Source organism: Heliangelus exortis, chromosome 1 (assembly GCF_036169615.1).
Source record: "Heliangelus exortis chromosome 1, bHelExo1.hap1, whole genome shotgun sequence".
NCBI lineage: Eukaryota > Metazoa > Chordata > Aves > Apodiformes > Trochilidae > Heliangelus > Heliangelus exortis.
Genome location: NC_092422.1, coordinates 22,553,619 through 22,573,403, shown reverse-complemented (window position 1 = coordinate 22,573,403; position 19,785 = coordinate 22,553,619). Strand labels below are relative to the sequence as shown.

At 40.4% G+C, this 19,785-nt stretch overlaps 1 protein-coding gene across 15 annotated transcripts in view; it reads left to right on the top strand.

The window, feature by feature from the left end:
* The window catches only part of STARD13 (StAR related lipid transfer domain containing 13), a 291,307-nt gene that overhangs the window by 214,350 nt on the left and 57,172 nt on the right, over positions 1 to 19,785 (top strand). Inside the window, exon 1 of one of the 15 annotated variants that reach the window (XM_071737445.1) lies at positions 3,903 to 4,155. The exons of the other annotated variants lie outside the window; for them this stretch is intronic. The gene's annotated coding sequence lies outside the window, so the exon portion shown is untranslated. Of the gene's footprint in view, positions 1 to 3,902; positions 4,156 to 19,785 lie in introns of those variants that run through there. 15 annotated transcript variants of the gene reach the window in all.

The window sequence follows — 19,785 nt, the reverse complement described above, 5'->3', positions numbered from 1 at the left end:
TAAAAGGTGAAAGGTCTTTCTCTGACAAAAGTTCACCCACCCAAATGTTTGCTTTTGTTTATTCTGGTGATTCCCCAAGTGTCAGCAGAGGGACAAGCTACAGGTCAGAAGGCCCAAATGGAGATCTGTGTGGCACCCTAAGCTCCTCCCCAGTGGAGTTTCTTGCCTGTTGAACATCTGGGCATGGGATCATACTGCCAATTTAATAAATCTGCAGGTTTTCATGTCTTTCACTTCATATGACATTTCCTAAGCTCTTTTTAAAGTCTGATGAGACTAATTAGCAATATGTGACCTCCTGTCACATGATCTATGGAGTCACAGTTTTGGGGAGTCATGTCTGGTATCCAGTCTCAGCAGATCTCATGATTATCTCCAGGTGAGGGAGACATCTGTAGTACCAAACCAAGAAGGGTCATAGATCTTGCAGCCAGGAGACATATACTGCCTCTTTTGCACACTGTTTAGAAGAAGGTTATTTGGAGTGGTCCAAAACAGAGCTAGAGAGAGAAACGGTGAATAGTTTTCAGATAAACAGGTGCAGAGGATCTGGCTCCTGAGATATGAAGTCATTGCATGGCTATTTTGTGTTCAGCCATACTGGGCTACTGTAGGGCTGTGTTCACAATTAGCTTATAGTGTGACCCAAGAAGAGGTTTGCAGAGGGAAATAGTCCCAGTAAACCAAAATCCATGCCACCACATTTTGCTGTTTTGTTGTGGATTTACTCTAGTTTGTGAACTGAACACTCTTCAGTGGTGGGAGCAGATTTTCCCATTCATCCCTAAGGAATGCAGTGCAGTGTCTGGAACCAAAGCACATGTAGAGAATATGTATTTCTTTTCACCTGCAGCTGGATTTTTTTTCTTGTTATTCAGATGATGGTCAACATTATGAGGGCAAAGAAAGAGCAATTCTTCCTCTATGTGCTGTAAGCATTATTTTAGGCAGAAATGCTCTATAAAAGTCTTTGAAAGATCCCCATCCTGGGTTCATATAGAGCATTTCACACTGTGGTATCGAGCCTTTTACAGCCTTTGCTAGAGACTCAAAATTCTGTTATTATTCAAGTGGGTATGTGCCACTGATTGTTCTCATTTATGGATTTTTTCAAGTACATTTTAAAGGTCAAGCAAGTAATTTTAATCAGTCATGTGTGTTTTGACAGCTGATAAGTATTGAATGCACAGCAGCACCTGGAAAGCAGATTAATTATATTTGCCATTGCATATTTGAATTGGGCACAGGGATGATGCTTCTTCCCTGCTCTTTTCACTCTCTGTCATTATGCCTTGCAACACTACAGGCTTGGGGAAAAGTGGCTGGAAAACTGTCTGATGAAAAAGGACTGTGGAGTCATGGTTGACAGTCACCTGAATATGAGCCATCAGTGTGCCCAGGTGGCCAGAAAGGCAAACAGCATCCTGGCTCTTATAAAGAATAGATTGGCTAGTAGGACTAGGGAAGTGGCTGTCCCCCCATGCTTGTCACTGGTGAAGCCACACCTGGAATACTGTCTTTAGTTCTGGGGCCCTCACTACAAGAAGGACACCGAGGTGCTGGAGCATGTCCAGAGAAGGGCAATGAAGCTGGTGAAGGGTCTGGAGGAAAAGTCTTAATGAGAAGCATCTCAGGGAGCCTGGGCTGGTTAGTTTGGAGAAAAGGAGGCTGAGGGGAGACCTTATTGCTCTCTACAACTACCTGAAAGGAAGATGTTGTGAGGTGGGTGTGGGTCTCATGTCCCAAGTAACAGAACAAGAGCAGAGGGCCTTAAGTTGCACCATAAACTGGGTATGAGGAAAAATTACTTCACCAAAAGAGTTGTCAGAAACTGGAGACAGACTTCCCAGGGAGGTGATTGAGTCACCATCCCTGGAGGTATTTAAAAGGCATGTAGATATGGTGCTTAGGGACACGGTTTAGGTCTTCTCATGGTTTAGGACTTCACAGTGCTAGGTTAATGGTTGGATTTGATAATCTTAAAGGTCTTTTCCAACCAAAGTGATTGTATGATTCTATAATCAAGCTACTGGCACTGGTGAACTGGTGCATCCACAGGAGAGCACTGTCGTGCCAGCACTTCAAATCTGAGTCACAGCTGCTTGGACAGGACCTGTGTCTTTCTGCTGCTGAATAAGAGAGCAGTAGCTGCATCAGAGCAGTGCTGCCCTCGGCTCAGAGCATTCCTGGCTAGTTAATCCATACTGCTTTCTCTTAGGCTGCCTGACTAGTAATAATTTTGAAATTTGTTGGTGTAGTTGTTTTTAAATTCTTGTGTGCAGCCCACTCATGCGGTGGGTTGTGCAGTGCTGTCAGACTGCAAGATGACAACTGACTGACCTCAGTGACTGTCTGCAGAGTTGTGAGCAAAGAAAATGAGAATATTTTCCCATTTACACAAATGGCAATCACAGACTGGGAGCAAGGCTTGGGCTTGGGTGCTGTAACATCAGCTTCTGCCACCTGAACTTTACCTTTTAAAGGGCTAACTGCATCCTTTATAGTATGCACAGAGATGGGCAGCCCCAAAAGAGATGAGATGCTTCAGTTTAAAAAAAAAAAAAAAAAAAAGAGAGAGAGAGAAAAGGAAGAAAAAAGAGCCCATGAAGCCATCTATTGTGTGGAAAAACTGAACTTGTGAAAATGGCAAGGCATGTAATGAAGTGTAATGAAGTGGTTAGGGAGTCAGTTTTAAGTAGACAGAAGTGCACTTTCTTTGTTTTCCACTACGTTTTTCGAAAGTGTTAGTGTTGGGTGGAAAAGACTTCAAAAAAGGGGTGAGATCCACTCATACAAGACTGCTGCTGCAGTTGTCCAGCTCCAACAGCTGGCCAGGGAAGTCCCCACGTCCCTGCTTGCTGGGGGTCCAGAGGCACATGTGGGTCACAGCCAGTTCTGGCACATGTGGTTCTCTCACCCTTCCCTCCACCACTGACCAAGCTGAAACTTCAGTGCTCTTGATGGAGTCTGTGGCAGCAGCTTGGCTGCTCCTCAGTGATCCTCAGGTGAACCAGCCAAGGGCAGTGGTCAGGGCACCGTGTGTGCCACTTTGTCAGCTCTGAGTGAGGAAGGAGATGGCTTTAATCATGTCAGAGGACAGAGAGCCTGCTGCCACTTTCAGCTGGGATTTGGCTTTCCCGAGAGAAAAAACTCCAAAACCCCAGGATTTTGTAGACCATTCAGACTGTATTGAGATCTGCTCAGTCATTTTTAATTTCCACAGCAGCGTTTCTTCAGAGCTGGAGGGTGGAGGATTAAAACAATTTACAGAAACTCTGCTCTGTTTTGCTCTGTTCATGGGAACAAAGTTCATAGCTCTGGTTTTATGGTACCACCTTGCTTTTATACTCTACGCTTTGTTAAACATGATAATGAGTTCAGCGCCGTACAGCGCGCTCAGTGCTGTGCAGAAAAGTATTTCCTGCCCACACTTCAAAAGAGCTTCTACCATGGTAAAGGCTCTTTCAAGCTTAGGGCAGCTAGCCTAAACAGTATGTATGCTGGCTTGGTCTGTCAAAAAGCTCTGTATTGCAAATGTAAATTTATCTTTGTAAGAATGACAAGCTCCTGTTCAAAGCGAAACATTACATAAAGCAGTTCAGTGAGGCAGTATGTTTTACCATATTCCCCCTCTGGAACAGAGAGGAGTTTTGTATTACATTAATCAGCTTCTAAGCCCTGGAGGTCACAATTATCTGGCCACTATTTTTCAGTATTAGTGATTTTAGTACATGATTAACTTTCATGTGTGCATCATTAAGATGAGGAATTGTTTTTGAAGTTCCAAATAGAGCAGCAGGTCTTAGCTGTAGTATTTGCCATACTTGCTCAGCCACTGTTAAAAGGGATGATTTATAGAAAATCCAGCTGTGAGTTTTCGTTTCTTCAAGAGCAGGAGGCGGGACTAGAAACCAACCTAAAACCAAGCAGAGCATTGATCAGAGTAGAAATGATGTAGAGCACAGCTCCAGAGACAACAGCTGAGCATCGTGGAAGTATTAGCTGGCAGCGATAAGGAGGCGGAAGCAGCACTCAGTGACAGAGGAGCCATCTGTCAGGAACTGGGAATCCGATTGCAAGCAAGCAGAAAATGAAGTACAGAAGAAAGTGATTTTGGTTCAAAGGTACAGTGAAGCCCAAGGATATCTGTGGACAGTAAGTTTCTATACTGTAGCAGGGATGTTTAATGTAGCAGCTAGTACTGTTTGGAAGGTCTTTTCAGCGTTGAAAACAGACCTAAGTAGCTCCTTTATAAAGTAGCTTTTACTTAAAGCTTGTGTTTATTTTTTTAAGATGTAAATAAGCTTATCTGTTTGAGGTGGCTTGTTTAAAAACTTGCAAGCAAACTTTAAAACTGCTGATGTCCATCATTTCAGAGGGTGGCTTTGTTTAATAAGGTCATCTCTTGTCAAGGATAAGATTTGTTCATAAACTTTCTGAAAAATATCTTAGAAGAGAAGACTGCTTTGACTCCAGTTGTGAGGTGAAAAAGGGTAGGCAAGAATATTTTTTCTGGAAAGGGGAAAGGAGTTCCCACCCAAATAGATCTAAACTAACTGGAACTACAGTGTATAAACACCCTGGGGCTAAATTCTACCCTCACTTACACTGATGTAAGTCAGGTTTAAGTCTACTGCAGTTAATAACATTACTCCTGATTTAATTAAGGATAGAATTTGGTTGCACATTTCTTAATAATGAAAAAGCCCCATGGTTCTTTCCAAAGTGCATTTTATGTTAACAGGTTATGAAGGACTTGCTTTAAAATACGTTAAAATTAATTGTAAACTCACATTGTGATGCATCTCCTCACATATTTGTATCCTTCTTTGAAACTAGCACAAAAGCCAGCATGGGGTATTGTAAGCAATCCTATTATTTCTTGTTAGAAGGTTTTCAGATAAGATTTGCACTGCTCGTAATTTCATGCTCGTTTTAGTTCCGTGGCTCCTGTTTGGGGTGATATGTTTTAACCCCAAAAAGCTCCAGCTGGGAGCGATAAGGCAATATTAGCTGTAGCAGAAAAGTGTCAAAGTTCTGTACAAGCCATCAGACTGTATTATTGGAACAAAACTGTTCTATTACAAGTTGTACAAAAAAATTACTCTTGTTGCAGTGCTTTCAATGTATGAGTTAGAAGCAGAAGCATTGGTTGCTGACTGAGGAAAAAAAAAAAAAACAACACCAAAACCCACTCACTATTATGGCCCAATATGGATGACAAAACACTGTAGCGTGTGTGGGAAAATGGCTGCAGTCCAATGTCTGGAACCATTTATCTTGTGGTAGAGTCTGGAAGATGACTGTTTTATGTATTTTACAGAAATCCCTGCTGATTGATTTCATTTACTTAGGGGGAGGGGGCACGGTGACTGATGGCAGGGACAACTGGGAGAAAAAAAAAAGTGGATTCTTTACATTATCCCAACATCCTGTTCTGGTTAGGGTTGTTGGCACCTTCTGAGGGGACCAGACTGTGCTTGGGCAACTCAGTATGTTCTGCTGCTGCTTTTGCTACTACAAACAGCCAGAGGTTTGCCTCTTTTTTCTGGGTTTCAGTGAGCTGAAACTTGTGGGTTCTGCTCCCACTGGTGCCAGGAATTTTTTGGAAGTTAAGATTTTCAGGAGCCTGAAGGGGAATGGACAGAAATGGGGACAGATCTCTGTAGCCCAGCAGTAGCTTGGCTGGTGGTAAGCACTGTTACTGAAGAGGGAGGAAAGAATTTATGAAAGGTCTGGTGGGAAAATCTGTTTTCAGTGTTCAGGGCTTGCTGAAAGAGCTCATCCTACTTGGCACATGAGGTCTGTACACTAGGATGATGATACCATTTTCTTCTGACGTTTGTTGTTAAAATAGCCACAATTCCTGGTTTTCCATTCTTTGTAAGGGATAAAGAGCTTGTCAAGCACAGAAGAGACAACAAGGGTATGCTGTACATCAGTGTCTTCCCTTTAGCTTACTGTTATTTTGTTGTGTCTTCTGCCTGCCTGCCTATCAAGGTGTTTTTCTTCAAATCAATTAATCTGATATCATGGCATGGCAGTCACTAATTCTATAGCAGACCTGTTTCCAGACATTGGCTTTCACGTTGCAGGGAATCTGTGCCAACATTTTCATATGATGAAACAAGAGGGGGGAGATGCATTTCCTAGCCAATACACTGCTACTGTGTTGAGAGCTAGGAAAAATTGGGGGAAAATGGATTTTTCAATTGACAGCACTGCTTCATTTTGTACCCATCAGTCTCTTCACAGGGTCCTTTACTAATGGTTACAAAGCCATGTCCAGTGCAAGGTCACGTGAGAAAGCTGGAGAAAGGGAAAAGTATTTTCTCTCCAATCACATCCAGTTTCCCAGACATAACTGCTTATTTCTATCAAAGCATTCTTCATTGACAGAGTGATATAGAAAGAAACAGAGGTGTTCTACTTTGTCTCAACCAGGAAGGAAGCTTCACATATTTATATTCATATCAGGCTGGGAGTATTCTTTGTATTCATTATCAGGTTGGGAGAAGCTATAAAGCTCTTTGCTTAAACAGTATTCCAGGAACAAACCCAGCATCACCTCCCTTCCAAACAGCATCCTCTGCATTGTCTTCCAGCCCACTGAGGTTCTTTGGCTTCACTATTCATCGTGTAGGCCTGGTGTGTGCTCATTTTCTGTGTCTGTTTGTTGAGGATGTGCTTATTTTTATCAGACATTTCTTTGTTACCCTTGTGCTGACCTCTTAATTTTAAGTTTACAGGAATTCAGATAAATTATAATCTTGTCTACTTTCTTAATTTTCTGAGCCTCCCTTTTTAGACACTACCTGGTTTTGGTTATTCTCCACAAACCAGTTTCTTGTTGGGACCCTCCCAGAGAGGCAGACTGTTTTGCTCTTGATTACTTGAGTTTGAGCCCCTCCTGCTTCTTGTAAGATCTAGCCAAGGGGGGCAGTGGGTAGTGCCAGGGCTTTCAGGTGACAGTACCTCCCTTTCTTGGGGATGCCACTGAGCACAGCCAAGCAGAGCAAATTTGGTGCCACAGTGACTTTTTGAGAAGAGCTGCCATTATCATGGGGTCTTTTAGGGGAACTGTCTTTGTCACTATGTGGACTTTTAATGAGGCTGTGCTGGTAAAAAGACCCAGTGTAAGTCCAGTGTCTCGCTTTAATCTTGCTTTTGGATATGTGAGGGGGAAAAAGCAGTCTAAGCTGATGTGAACTTGTTTTTTCATCCAGTGGGGCTGCATTCTCCTTGTAATGTGGAGCACGTTTGGGGACTGATAGCCCCAGGTCCCTCCTCTTCTGTAAGGATTTGTAGGATGTTGTGCTCAGGCTCCAGCTGTTCTTGGCTACTGCCTGCATGAGCAGAGGCTGGGTGGTAGAGCTACAGCTGCCTCTTGTTTTCTTTTCAGATATTGTTAAAAACAGAAAATTAGATTAAAAAAAAAAAGCAGGGATCTCTGCTGTGGAACTTTATAAAACCTCCCATTGAATGTCTGTGCAGGACATAGGGCAACAGCAAAGCTGTTATATACTAAATGAGTTCAGAGTAGGGGCCAACTGAATGCAATGCATAAGTGATTTACTTAGTCATTTATAACCCTAACCTAGAATAATGAATTTTAGCTGTCCCATAAGAAGGATGACTTTATGTGACCCTTTAAAGTCTTCAGCATTAAGTGGCATTAAGTTGATGGCTACTCATTTTGTACCTTCAGAGAAAAAATATGCATAAATCAAGTAGGCTTTTCTTGTAGTGTACTCATAATCCTCACAAGCAAAACTCCCACCCAAATCCAGTGATCAGACATGGTTTCTCAAACTAAGCAGAAAGGTCACCTCATAAAAAATATGGGGGTATAATATTCAGGTCACCTAGGCAAATTTTTTTGGCTAGGACATTGCTTTAATTAAGTGAATGTAAGGTTAAAAAAAATAATAGTATTCTGATTTAATCAGATAAAAGCCAGGGTAGCTACAATAAAGTCTGTTTCCTTCCACTGAATACATCCAGACAAGCCATGTTCACTCACTGTTAGAAGAACATTTTCATTCAGAGGGATGGACAGGATGGGGTGAGGTTGAGTCCTGAATGTTGTGGGGTTTGCATATTTAAATCAAGCCCTTAGCATTGTTTTGTTCTTTAATTCCCTCTGGTTTGTTGATTTATTGTTGCTTCTGAAGGCAAGTAGTGTCAATAAAACATAAGCATCCTGTATCACATAAAGGCTTCTGATAAATCTGTGGACTTCGTAAACAAAAGGATTTATTGAGGGGACTTTGGTCAAGATGGTCTCCCACCTACAGATAGAAATAGTGATAGCTGTTGTTGAAATTCAAACTGAATAACTGAATTGCAAATGAAATGGAAGGTCTTGTGAAATCACTGGCTAGGGCTGTCTCAGTTCTTGAAATCTGCCAGTGCAGCCAGCAATGGGAGCAGAAGGTGGCTGGGAACCAGTGGTCTTGCAGAAGGGGTTGGTGGCTGGAGCATCTTAATGGAGTGATGCTGGGAAGGGTGAAGGTTGAACTTACCTCATTTTGTATGAGGTGGTCTTTTCATTTGGGGGTGCTTTTGGAAGAAATAGGAATACTATTTGGTTCAGCAGTTGTTATGCAGGCTTTGAACAGGGATGAAAACTGCACATGGCAGTCCTTTGCCAGCTGTGAGCACTGATGTACAGTTGAAAAGTCACAACATGGTCCTACCTGGCTTAATTTTGGGGAAACGTTTGGAGCTTGCATTACCCTCTGCTGCCTTTGTCCCTGGGGTCCTCATATCTGCCTCCTAAACCCCAACTCCAGAAAGTACCTCTTCATCTTCTTTTTCAGCACAGCATCCAGGTATCACTCCTTCCCTCTGTCTCTCCCCTGTCTGTGTGTCCCAGATGGTACACCTAGAGCAGGGCATGGTCAGAGAAGAAGGATTTAGCAAGTGGTTTGTTAATTTGTCACATCCCTCCACCAGTGGCTAACACCCTACCCAGGCAGCTCTGTTGTATTAATTTGGTTTGCAGGAATATGCACACAGCTGAATAGGAGAAAATGTGGTAGATGTGGGTGCAATGAGGTGCACCTCTCCTGTGCTTCTGAGCCACTGAATTAAAAATACAGATGTCTGTTAATATGTAGAGCTTACATAGTACATTAAATCTCCATAGACCTGTAGGAACATGTCTAATTTATACATCCAAATTAATAGAAGAGGTAATCACACATAATAGTCAGTCTTTTCATCACTTAACCCAATAAGGAATGAAGACACTGTTTTGTTTGGACTATAATTGCTTATACATACCTGAAAATACCATCCCATGTTCTCAGTTCTTTGTAAAAACACCATGAGTTTGTCCTTGCAAGAACATTTCAGACAGCTGCATAATGAGTTAACTTCACTTTTTAACTAAACTGAAAATAAGAAGGCTGACCCAGATCTCAGTGGAATATCTTCATTGGAGTTTCTTCAGTGCAGAATGAGCTAACCCAGTTCATTTTAAAAAATGGTTTGGAAAAATTTCTTTCAAAAATAGCCTTGAAATGATAATGAACATGCTGGCAGACCTTTAAGGCAGCAGGCGAACACCCCTAATGCTTCATATTATTTATTTATATTACTTTAATATAAATGCCCACCCAAGCTTCCAGAGCAAATTCAGTACACAGCCACAGCTCTGCCTTAATTCCTCAGCCCTGGTTGCTATAGAATCCAGGTTAGGAAACTATCTGCCAGCTCCAGTTGGCTGAGCATGCAGATGGGTGAAACATGAGCAGAAATTTAGGGACCTGTGAGGTGGTATCCTGTGACCAACAGGTATTCTCCACAGGTTTTGTAAAAAGAGGCAAGGAGTTGCAAACATGGCTGAGAAACTTTGGCTTTATTTAGCTACAGTGAAAGAAGCAGCCTGTACCAGAAAACTTCATTTATACTGAGAGGCAATATCATACTGATTGTCAACTATGAAATAACTCAATGAACTGTTAAACTTTCGTACAAAATTGGAGATTAGAACAGTCTAGTATCACCCATAGTCATGCTCAGTAGCATCCCACTCTGTAATTCCTTCCACTCAGCTCAGTGGGATTATGATAGCTGTGGAATAAGGCAGCAGAACTGAACCTTCATGTTAAAGACACATATAATGACAAATGTAAGTTCTGTGCAAAAAAAAGTCCTGTCTTATTTGCAGTCTTGGTACTCAGTTGTCCCTCGAGAGCTGCATAATGTAATACAATTGGAATCTACAAAGTTTTTAGTTCTAAGGATGTTCAGGATCAATATTCAGATGCTTTGGTAGCCTTTTTTTCTCCCATCCACTTGTCACTACTTTAAGTCACTTCAATAGCAAGACTTAATTTTCATTGAATTTCCAACATTTCTTTGTTTCCCGTAAGAAAAGAAAAAGAACAAAGACTACCAAACAAAATATAACTTGTCGAAAATCTCATAAAAGCCCTTACACAAGAATCTATCAAGCCTGGGAAAATATGTTTTCTTTTGTAAAAACATATTTTTCCTTGAAGTCACTGCTTGATTGCAGAAGTTCACATAACATATTGGTATGTGTATGTGTTTATGTAAGATGGACCTCTGTATTTCACTTTCTGATGTCAGTGTTGCCTTGGAAACTGTATTTTATTGATTAATAGAATATATGTAATTTGTTTCAGAGCTGCATACCAGCTCATTTTTCTTCATGAGAAGTGTTTTCATTTTCTTATGCTCTGAGTAAAATTATTTTTCTCAGATGAGAAATAACATTCTCTTGATCCTTTTGGAGGTGTTTCTGTGGTTGTACACAAAACCCAATGAAGCTGAACAGATAAATACATGCTCATAAAGCCATTAAGTACTTTATACATGTATTTGATATTGAAGTTCTTTTGTTGTATCTGTTAACCTCTTATCTTATCTATAGCTTCACTGGTAACCAACTGGAGACTGTCCATACAGTTCCAGTTATTAAATACTCTGTGGTGGTTTTCCTCCAGAGATTTCAAGTTCCAGTGAGTAGTACTTTATAGGATGTCTTTGAACTAAGTATTATTATAGAATTTATTATACACTTAGCTAAGCTGAGATATGGAAAACTTACCCTCAAATTAGTACAAATCTGAAATAGTACTAATAGTAGCTCCCAAAACTCCGGATTCTTTTACTCTTGTTCTGCCTATTGTGGGTTTGTCAGGTCTAAGGGTGAGATTCTGGGTTAGGACAGCAGTGTTTAATGAACCAACTGTCCCATTGCCAGTCCTGTCACTGTGAGTGCTGGTCATGTTTATGAGAAGTCGTGGTCCTGACCTCAAGACCTTTGATTTTCAGACAAATCAAGCAGAGAGAGGATGGAAAGGGTAAGTGGTTCCTTTAGGTTCCTTTAGGAACCACTGCGTTGGTTCAGATAGTGCCATTACCTGATTACAGGCACTGCTGAACCTCTTGCTTTTGGTTTTGTCCTTCCCCTCTATGTTTATTTGATTCAGGGTTTATGAGTGCCACAGGAGCAGGCAGGGGGTGCAGCTTCCCAGATCAAATCAGGCAAGGAAAAAATAATGAGTCTGAGGAGAAGGAGGAGAAGTACAAGTAACGGATGGGAAAGTAATGGAAGTTCAGCCAGATGTCAATGCAAAAGCTGTCTCTTTTTATGTAGAAATGAAAGCATAGCCCTTCCTACAGTCCTAATATTAACAATTTACAAATTATAGCAGTGATTGTATTTATATGTCATACAGAGTGTAAATGATGGGAATGGGTTGTCAACACACATAGGAAAACAAGTCTGAAAATCTTTAGCACTTTCTTTAAATATAATAGTTCCTGACAATTAAATATTTCATTGGTTGTTATCTAAATATTTATCTTCAGTGAAATTACAATAAATCCATGGTCAGAGAAAACCCACACCCTTCTGTTAAATTGTGTTCTACCTTTGAAAAAGAACATGGTTACTGGTTTTATTCTGTTTTATTTTTTGGTATAACTTTGAAAAAAAAGAAAGAGAAAAGAGTCTGCCATTGATGGCAAGCAGGGACAAAGGCACTGTTACTACATTGTGGTTTTTAAGACTGTTTACCATGCTAAGTCAGAGACCATAATGTGAAGTCATGTTTTTAATCTTTTGGATTAAAACAGTCAACAACAGGCCTTCCTAGCAACAAGGCTCCACCTAACACTTCTTTTTGTTACGAGGATCCTGCAGTTTTACATGGATTTTCTGGGCCAGTGGTTGGCAGCAACAATACTAATTTATTCCAGATGGAAGTCGGGCCCGCTATGATTAGAAATATCATGGTACTTGTCTGAAAAACCAAGAAATTCTGGCATTTGCTAGAGGGGCCATGTGTCTTGTGGAGAAACCAGTTCATTTAATTCAAGCTTCTGGATACCCAGAATTAAGCAGATAGTCCAGGTAATATGTCATAGCTGCTTGAGTCCCTTGTACAGTCTAAGAAGAGCAGCAGTTGCTTACCCAAGGTCTGTGGAATCCCCCTCTCCATCCACCCACCCACCCACCCTATGATGATTCAGTCCTCCTCATCAAGTAAATAACTCTTCTGTTGGGAATACAGAGGAACAATTGGAAATAAATGCTGGCACCTCCATGTAGCCAAGATCCATTTACTCCTTTGAAGATGGCTGTGACTTATCTTCCTCTTGTATAATAACCCAAGAATTAGAGCTCTCACCCCAGAGAGAGGAGGTCTCAGGCTCTACTCTGAGCAGGGTTAGCTCACACCTTCTTCAGAGAAGCTAAATTCCTCCATTTGTAGGATGACCTTCCGTAAGTCTCCATGTTTTTGTTTCTTATCCTTTCCTTTCTGGCTGTCTGTGAGGACTGTAAACCCTGTAAGGCACCAGCTCATTTGTCATTGAGCATTTGAGCAGCACTGACTGTTATAAGGTTCTGATTTGGGCTGAGGTTTGTAATGAAATATAAATAAGAGTAACACTTGTGCAAATTTTTCCCTTCACACCACAAAAAAAGCTTTGCTTTTACATGTTGTTGGCTGGTGTTGGTAGAAGGTGGGTTTTGTGCAGCCTTTGCTTGTGACATGGTTTGTGGAGCAGAGAATGAGTCTCCAATAATGTTGGACTTTATTTGTATTTGGGGAAGGGTTAGCTGCTTGTTGGGTTTTGTTGGGCATGATTAATTCCTCATTTTTCATTTTCTGTTCTAGGGATGTTTTTGCTGGAGTTTAGTAGATCTGTAGCATTGGGAAACATGGTGCTCCAGGGTCCTTTCTTGCAAATAATTTTTAGGAGGTTTTTTTTGGACGTAGGCAAGTACATGGCTTAGGGATGAGGTAGGTTGCAGAGATCTTCCTCAGTGCCACAAGCATCTTCTCTTGGAGTTTCTGAAGATGGAAGCAATGGGAGGGCTGCAGCCAAGAGGACAGTGTTGAGGGCATTATGCTGTAAGAACATTATGGTATGAGGACATTATGAAGTCACTCCTGCAGCATTGGCAAAGAATGCAGCAGTGATATATTCCCCTTATGAGTCATTTTGGAGCTGCCACAAGTTGGAGCAGCCCATTGCCCAGTGATGAGTGATGGTTGACCTTTATTCCTATCTTAGAGAATATTGAGCTAAATTAATCGCTTTCTGAGTGCTCACATCAGTGCAGCCCAGTTTCCTACAAATTGGGATCTCTCCCTCCCCACCTCAATGAAACCACTTCCCTTCTTCCATGCCACTCCCCAGGTCTCTCTCTCATCCCTGAAATATTTGTTGGGAAGATGGTACATGGGCTGTGGCTGATGCAGGCTGCTATGTACTCTTTAGCCAACTGGCTGCTGCTTCTCAGTGTGGGTAGTGGGGTCACCCCAGAAATGTCTTTCCTGTTCTGGAATACTAATTTGTATGTTTTTCTCTTCCCAAAACCAGCTTTTCTAATGTCATTTTTGAGATACAGAGATCTTTGAGAGCTGGATCCCCCTGTTAGATTTGACTGAAGCTCCCCAAGAGAATCTGAAATTATATTGGGGTCAAGGACGGTGTCTCAGAGAGATGGGTGATATAAATATTATTTCCTTAGGAAGCAACAGTACAAATATACTGTAATTCAAGCAGTAATTAAAAGCATTATGAAGAAATTAGTGGGTGAAGACTGACCTAAAAGGAACAGATTTTTAGGTTTGCCATAAAATCTTTTAAATAACTATAGTGAAAAATTGTTGAGCCACTCATCATAAGTACTGAGCCTGTCAGTTTATCCCTAAGGTATTGCAAACTATCAGATGGATGGCCAGTGATGAATCTGACTGGACCTTTTAAAGCATGGTAAACAGCTACACAGCTTATAGATGGCTAAAATTATTTCAGTACATTGCACCTATAAAGTGACTGTTATTTTTATGATCTCCTACTTTGTCACCTTAGTATTTAAAAATAATATTAACTCTATGTACCTTCTATTAAATAACATTTAAAAGAGAATACTTGCATATTGTATCTCAAGCTTTATTAAATGTATGTACAGTCAAGGAGTTTTAGAAGTTCAGAAATACTGTTTTTACCTTCCATCTCCTCCTGATCTGCAGTTATAAAAATCTCACACATATGGTTTGTTCTTCAGAATATTTAAAAAAAAAAAAAAAAAAAAAAAAAAGTAATAGGCAGGAGTTTTTTCCATTGATTTGGAGCTTGTATTAAACTACCCAAGGGCAATTCAGCTACCAGTAGTTCAAGACAGGCATCTAGAGATGCTACTGGCAACTTACGAAAATTAATTTCTCTCTTGAAAATCAAGTTGACACGAACTCTTCAGTAGAAGTCATGGAAACTGAATATGCTACAATGCCAAAAATATTTAGCATGTGGAACTCACCAAAGTATTTATAATACAGGTTTTACTCTTTGCTTCTGGACCTCAGACAGCTTCCTCTGAAAGATGTTTTAGTATTTTTTTATCAGTCTGAATCTGCATAATAATTTCCCTGCTTCAATCTGTGGTGATCCACCGTAACACACTTGAATAGACCTTCAGAATGTCCACTTGACTTAGGATCTTCTTGTGCTGTCACTGCTGCAAGTGGGAGTCAGGAGAGTGGTGGTCAGAGACTGGTTTCAGCCTTGCAAGATGGGTTTCCCAGTTCCCCCAGTACTCTTTGGGAGATGTTCAGAGCAGGAACAGAACATTGCATTGCTTTAGCTTCCTAAAATGCACCATCACTTTGAAGTTTTTAACTCTGGTGTATGAAGTGTCAAGTTTCCTAAGGCTATTCTGAATTATGCTATACAGGGAAGGGAAACTCCATGTCTCACTCCATGTACAAAATGATGCTCAGTTCTTAGTTCTTGCCAATTTGTCTCTGTCAACTCCTGGACCGAGTAGGACTTGAGCACACATGTAATTCAGAAGAGAAATGTCTGCTTGAAGAGACCTTTGGGTCTGCTAGACCCAAAATGGTTATCTCTGGGAGAGTCCTGCATAGCAGGACATAAAGTTTCTGCATGGGAACAGTAAAAAAATTCTATATATTATTTATTAAATAAGACTTCCAGTGTGTTTTCACAGTGTTTCACACTGTTTCACAGTATCACTGCAGAGTCCATCTGGGGTGATACCAGTTCTCCTCTGGGAGAAAATGCAAAACATCATCTTGTCCTGTCAGAGCAGTATCCTTATCTCATGGGATGCCATCAGGGAGCAGAACACTCCTGGAAAAACATAGAACCTGAAGGGCCTGTGCATTAAACTGAAAACCCTTTGGTATTCATCTTCTAGACTGGCAGGCAAAATAACCCTCCCCCCCTAAAGGAGCAGAGTATTGGAAAAGCAATGCTAATGTTATTCCATCAGAAACTTGATAGATGTTAAACTTTGCTTTTGAAAATGTAACTTCTCTGGGTGTGGGTAGGGATGTGAGGGGTTTCCAGGTGGCAGTGTTGATCCAGAAAGAGATACAGGTTAGTGGGGAAATTGATAGGTAAAGCACTGGGTGTGTTTTCACCCATAGTCACTCATAACCTAAGGAAAGAAGGAGATTTTAAAAAGGGAGAGAATTAACTAGTACCTACCTTGCATCAAAATATCTTCAGATTAGGGGCTTATAAGCCCAAATATGAATATTTCTGATGTGTCTTCCCCTTTGCCCTCATGTCTTCATAGTGGGCCAGTCAAAAATTCCTTCAGAATATATTTTATATTTGAATTGCAGGTACACATTCTCCTATTTGAATCAACATATTGTCTCTCTTAAGGAAATAATTAAGAAGAGGAAGAGACTTGGTAGTCTGAAAGTAGCACATGCTCATTGCAGAATAATTATTTACTCTTCCTACTTAAGTGTTTTAGTGTGAATGTCAAAAATGGTCAAAGGAAGAGATGACTGTAAGGTTACCATAGTAAGCTCCTGGAGGCTTCCTATGTTATAGATGGTCAAATTCATGTACCTGAGAAAACAGTAGCAAAGACAAAAGGCAGCAATGATACTAGAAAAATCATTATTGGGACTAAGATTTGGCAATCAGAAGACTGCTTTTTAGAATACATTTTTTACGTTGGTCAGGATGTAGAATTTTAGGAGAGACATGAGGTCAGAAACGGATTTTTTTTCTAGATATATGCAGTTGTGCTTCTATTAAAGGAACTTGTCCCTAGAAGTCCCTGCTAGTACTGTGAAAGCACAAACCTCTGATGTACACAACAAGCTACATAAATAAGAGCTTGGAGTCAAAGGAGATGCCCAGCACTGTGTGCTTTTAATTCTTGGTGGCTATTGCAGGTGTTTCCAGTTGAAAATTTTTTTTGGGGGGGAGGGGAGGGGAGGCTGGCAGAAGGGATCTAAATGTCTTACAGATTTTGTATATTTATGGATTAAATAATTCTGAAATAAATTCCTAGGCAGTTCCAAGGTAAAATCCCACAATAAAGCTATGCATTACATATCAGTTGAGGATAATCTCCCATCTTAATGTTCCTGGGGACTCATTTGAGACACTGTCCTTTCTCATTCTTTCATCTCCTGAAAGCCATATTTACCTTAGGCATGTGGGATCATTGCAGTAAGGATGAGCTGGTGCTACTGGTTTCATGATTGATTGCCACACTTGGAGCAGCTCTGTCAGTGCACGGCTCTTAAAGGCTGCTTGGAAAAGGTCTTCACACTGACTGCAGATGCCAATGCCCTAATGTCCTCCAGAATGGAAGAACATCTTGCCCTTCTCATTTCAAAGCATCACAGAGTCTTAGAGGCTTTGAGTCTGGTTGCCAGATGTGATTCAAAATCAGTGAAGCAGAGCAATTGTACCTGGTCCCCCTGGCAGACACTTGAATAACAGCTTTTTCTAAAATTGCCTTTAAGGATGGTTTGTTCTACATCTGTTTGTCTCCCCTTTCTGACCACAGTGACCACTTCCTTACCATAAAATATGGAATACCATATCTGGGATCCAGATATCTGGGTATCTGGGATACCAGTAAGGGACATTTGGGGATTTTTCATGCAGTTCCCTGCAAAGTCTAGTTGGATTCTGTCCATTGCATGTAGGATGAGCTACCAAGACAGACTGTAAACTGAAGCCTACAGCTGAGTAGTGTGGGAAGCCTTCAGTAACACAATCAAGGGGTGCAAACCCTTTTTTTTTTTTCTTTTTTTTTTTAATAGGCTTACTGCATTGCTTCAAAACCTGTCTGCATTGGAGGAGAGAGTAGATATAATATTTTCTGTGTGCTACTACCTGAGCTTTGAAATAATTTAATGTAAAGAAAATAGGAGAAAAGCAGGTGGCAAGGAGGTGTGCAAGCTCTGCATTGGTGCTTCAGGACAACCTTGGGGAATGTTACTGCTCAGACTCTGAGACTGAAGAAAAACAATAATATGACAGCAATGTAATACTAGTTAATGCTTCTTTATTACTTGACATATGCTGAGTATTACAGAGACACCAGCTAAATGCAGACACTTGATTATACATAGAGATATTTGGTTCTTCAAATCCTTTCATTATTTTTTAATAGTTTTATATAAGGATGTATATATTTGACAGAGCATTTTTCTTTACAGAAGCAGAAAAAAACCCAGTCATGATTATGTTGACTATTTGTCAATAGATATTTTTATACAAAAGCTTTTAGGGCTAAATCTAATATTTTCACTCACACTAAAAAGGAATGAACACAACAGGTTATTTACTAGTATTGAGTGTCTGTTGCTTTGCAAAAATGTTCACTGTGAAATACTGCTTTTGGAGGGATATTTATCACTAAGATTTTAATTTGGAGATTTTCTTTATTTCAAAGAACATACTCCTGGCTGGTCAGACACAATTCTTGCTCATTGTGTCCTGTGCAGGATAACCATGGGTTATTTAGAAGAGCAGTATTTGCCTGACACAAACAGTTTTCTCTTAAGAGTTGTCTTTCATGGTAATCCATCAAATTATTTTGAGATGAGTACTCTCATAGTCACTGCAGTTCCATCATTCCCCAGAACAGAATTCTATTAAATAAACAATATTATTTGAGCAATTGGCAATTTTCTCTTCCATGGTTCACCCAAAGTATACTCTTAGCTTTTCATTCATTGCTATTTTTGCTTTCCTGGAATCCAGTCTGCTGCCTTCTTTAACTCACACTTGTGCAGACCTCTCATCCAGACAAATCTGGATGAGAGACCTGTTCTTTACTATTCCCCAGAAGAATTTAGGGTTACCTGACCTGGCACTGCAGCTGAGATTGCCACCCAGCACCCCGTACAAAGGATGGAAATCAGCATGGCATGAGATCCCAGCATTTCTGTAAAAAGGGATGCAAATGATGCTGAGACACCAGCAGGGCAGGAATACAAAATACTGTTTGCAGGAAAGATGAGAAGTTTCCTAAATTTCTTCTGAATAGCTACAAATGTGGTGATTGAGAGGTAGTTAAATGCAAAGGCTGGAAAAGTAAGCATTGCATTCCAGCCTGAACCTTCCTCCAGTTAACATCTCCATCTGAGAACAGAGCTGGAACTGTATCATCAGAACATCTGCTTTGGTGTGGAGTAGTAAATTTGCCACCTAGCTGGGCTGAGAGCAAAGCAACCTGTTTGGTCAGGTGTATCTCAGAGTGTGTATTTTTTGGAGCTCTCTTGGATCCAGGATTCCTCTAAGGAAGAGTAAATATTAGTCCTGCAGGTTTAGGCAGAGAGTGAATTAGATGGGCTTTCACTCTTCACTTTTGTCTTTTTTTCTATGGTTAATTTCAACTTCTCCAATGAAGTATTTTTAAGATAAAAATGAGCATGGTCATTCTTGGGAGGAGAAAAAGGCTGATTTTTATTTATTTATTTTTCTAAACATTTTGCAGGATGTGTCATTACAGTTATTATCAGTTCAAACTACATGAGTCAGATGGTAGTATTATCAATTTATTCCTTTCTCTGTGCATACAAGTCACTGAAAGAAATGTGTCTGCCTTCACAGACAGGGATTTCAACATTTTCCTAGACTCAGTGACCAGAGTCAACGGAGGAATAAAAATTGAGAGGGACTCATTGAAGTATCCCAAGCATTAGAGGGATAGATGTGGAAGCCAAGACAATTAGAAAAAAAAAACAAAAAAAATCAAAACCAAAAAACCAACAGAGCGAAAAAGCCCAGCAGTAAGGAAATGTCTGTTTTGTTTAAAATACAGGAGAGATTAAGGATGTGTGGTTTTTTTCAAATCTGTTTCTTATGTAAATAGCATGATGCATGCCTTACAGCATAATCCAGCAAAGCAGGCAAGGAAATAAATATTAGACATGCAGAGCAGTGATTTTGGTGACACAAATCTGTTTAAAATCCTGATCAGGAAAGCAATCTTATTCAAGA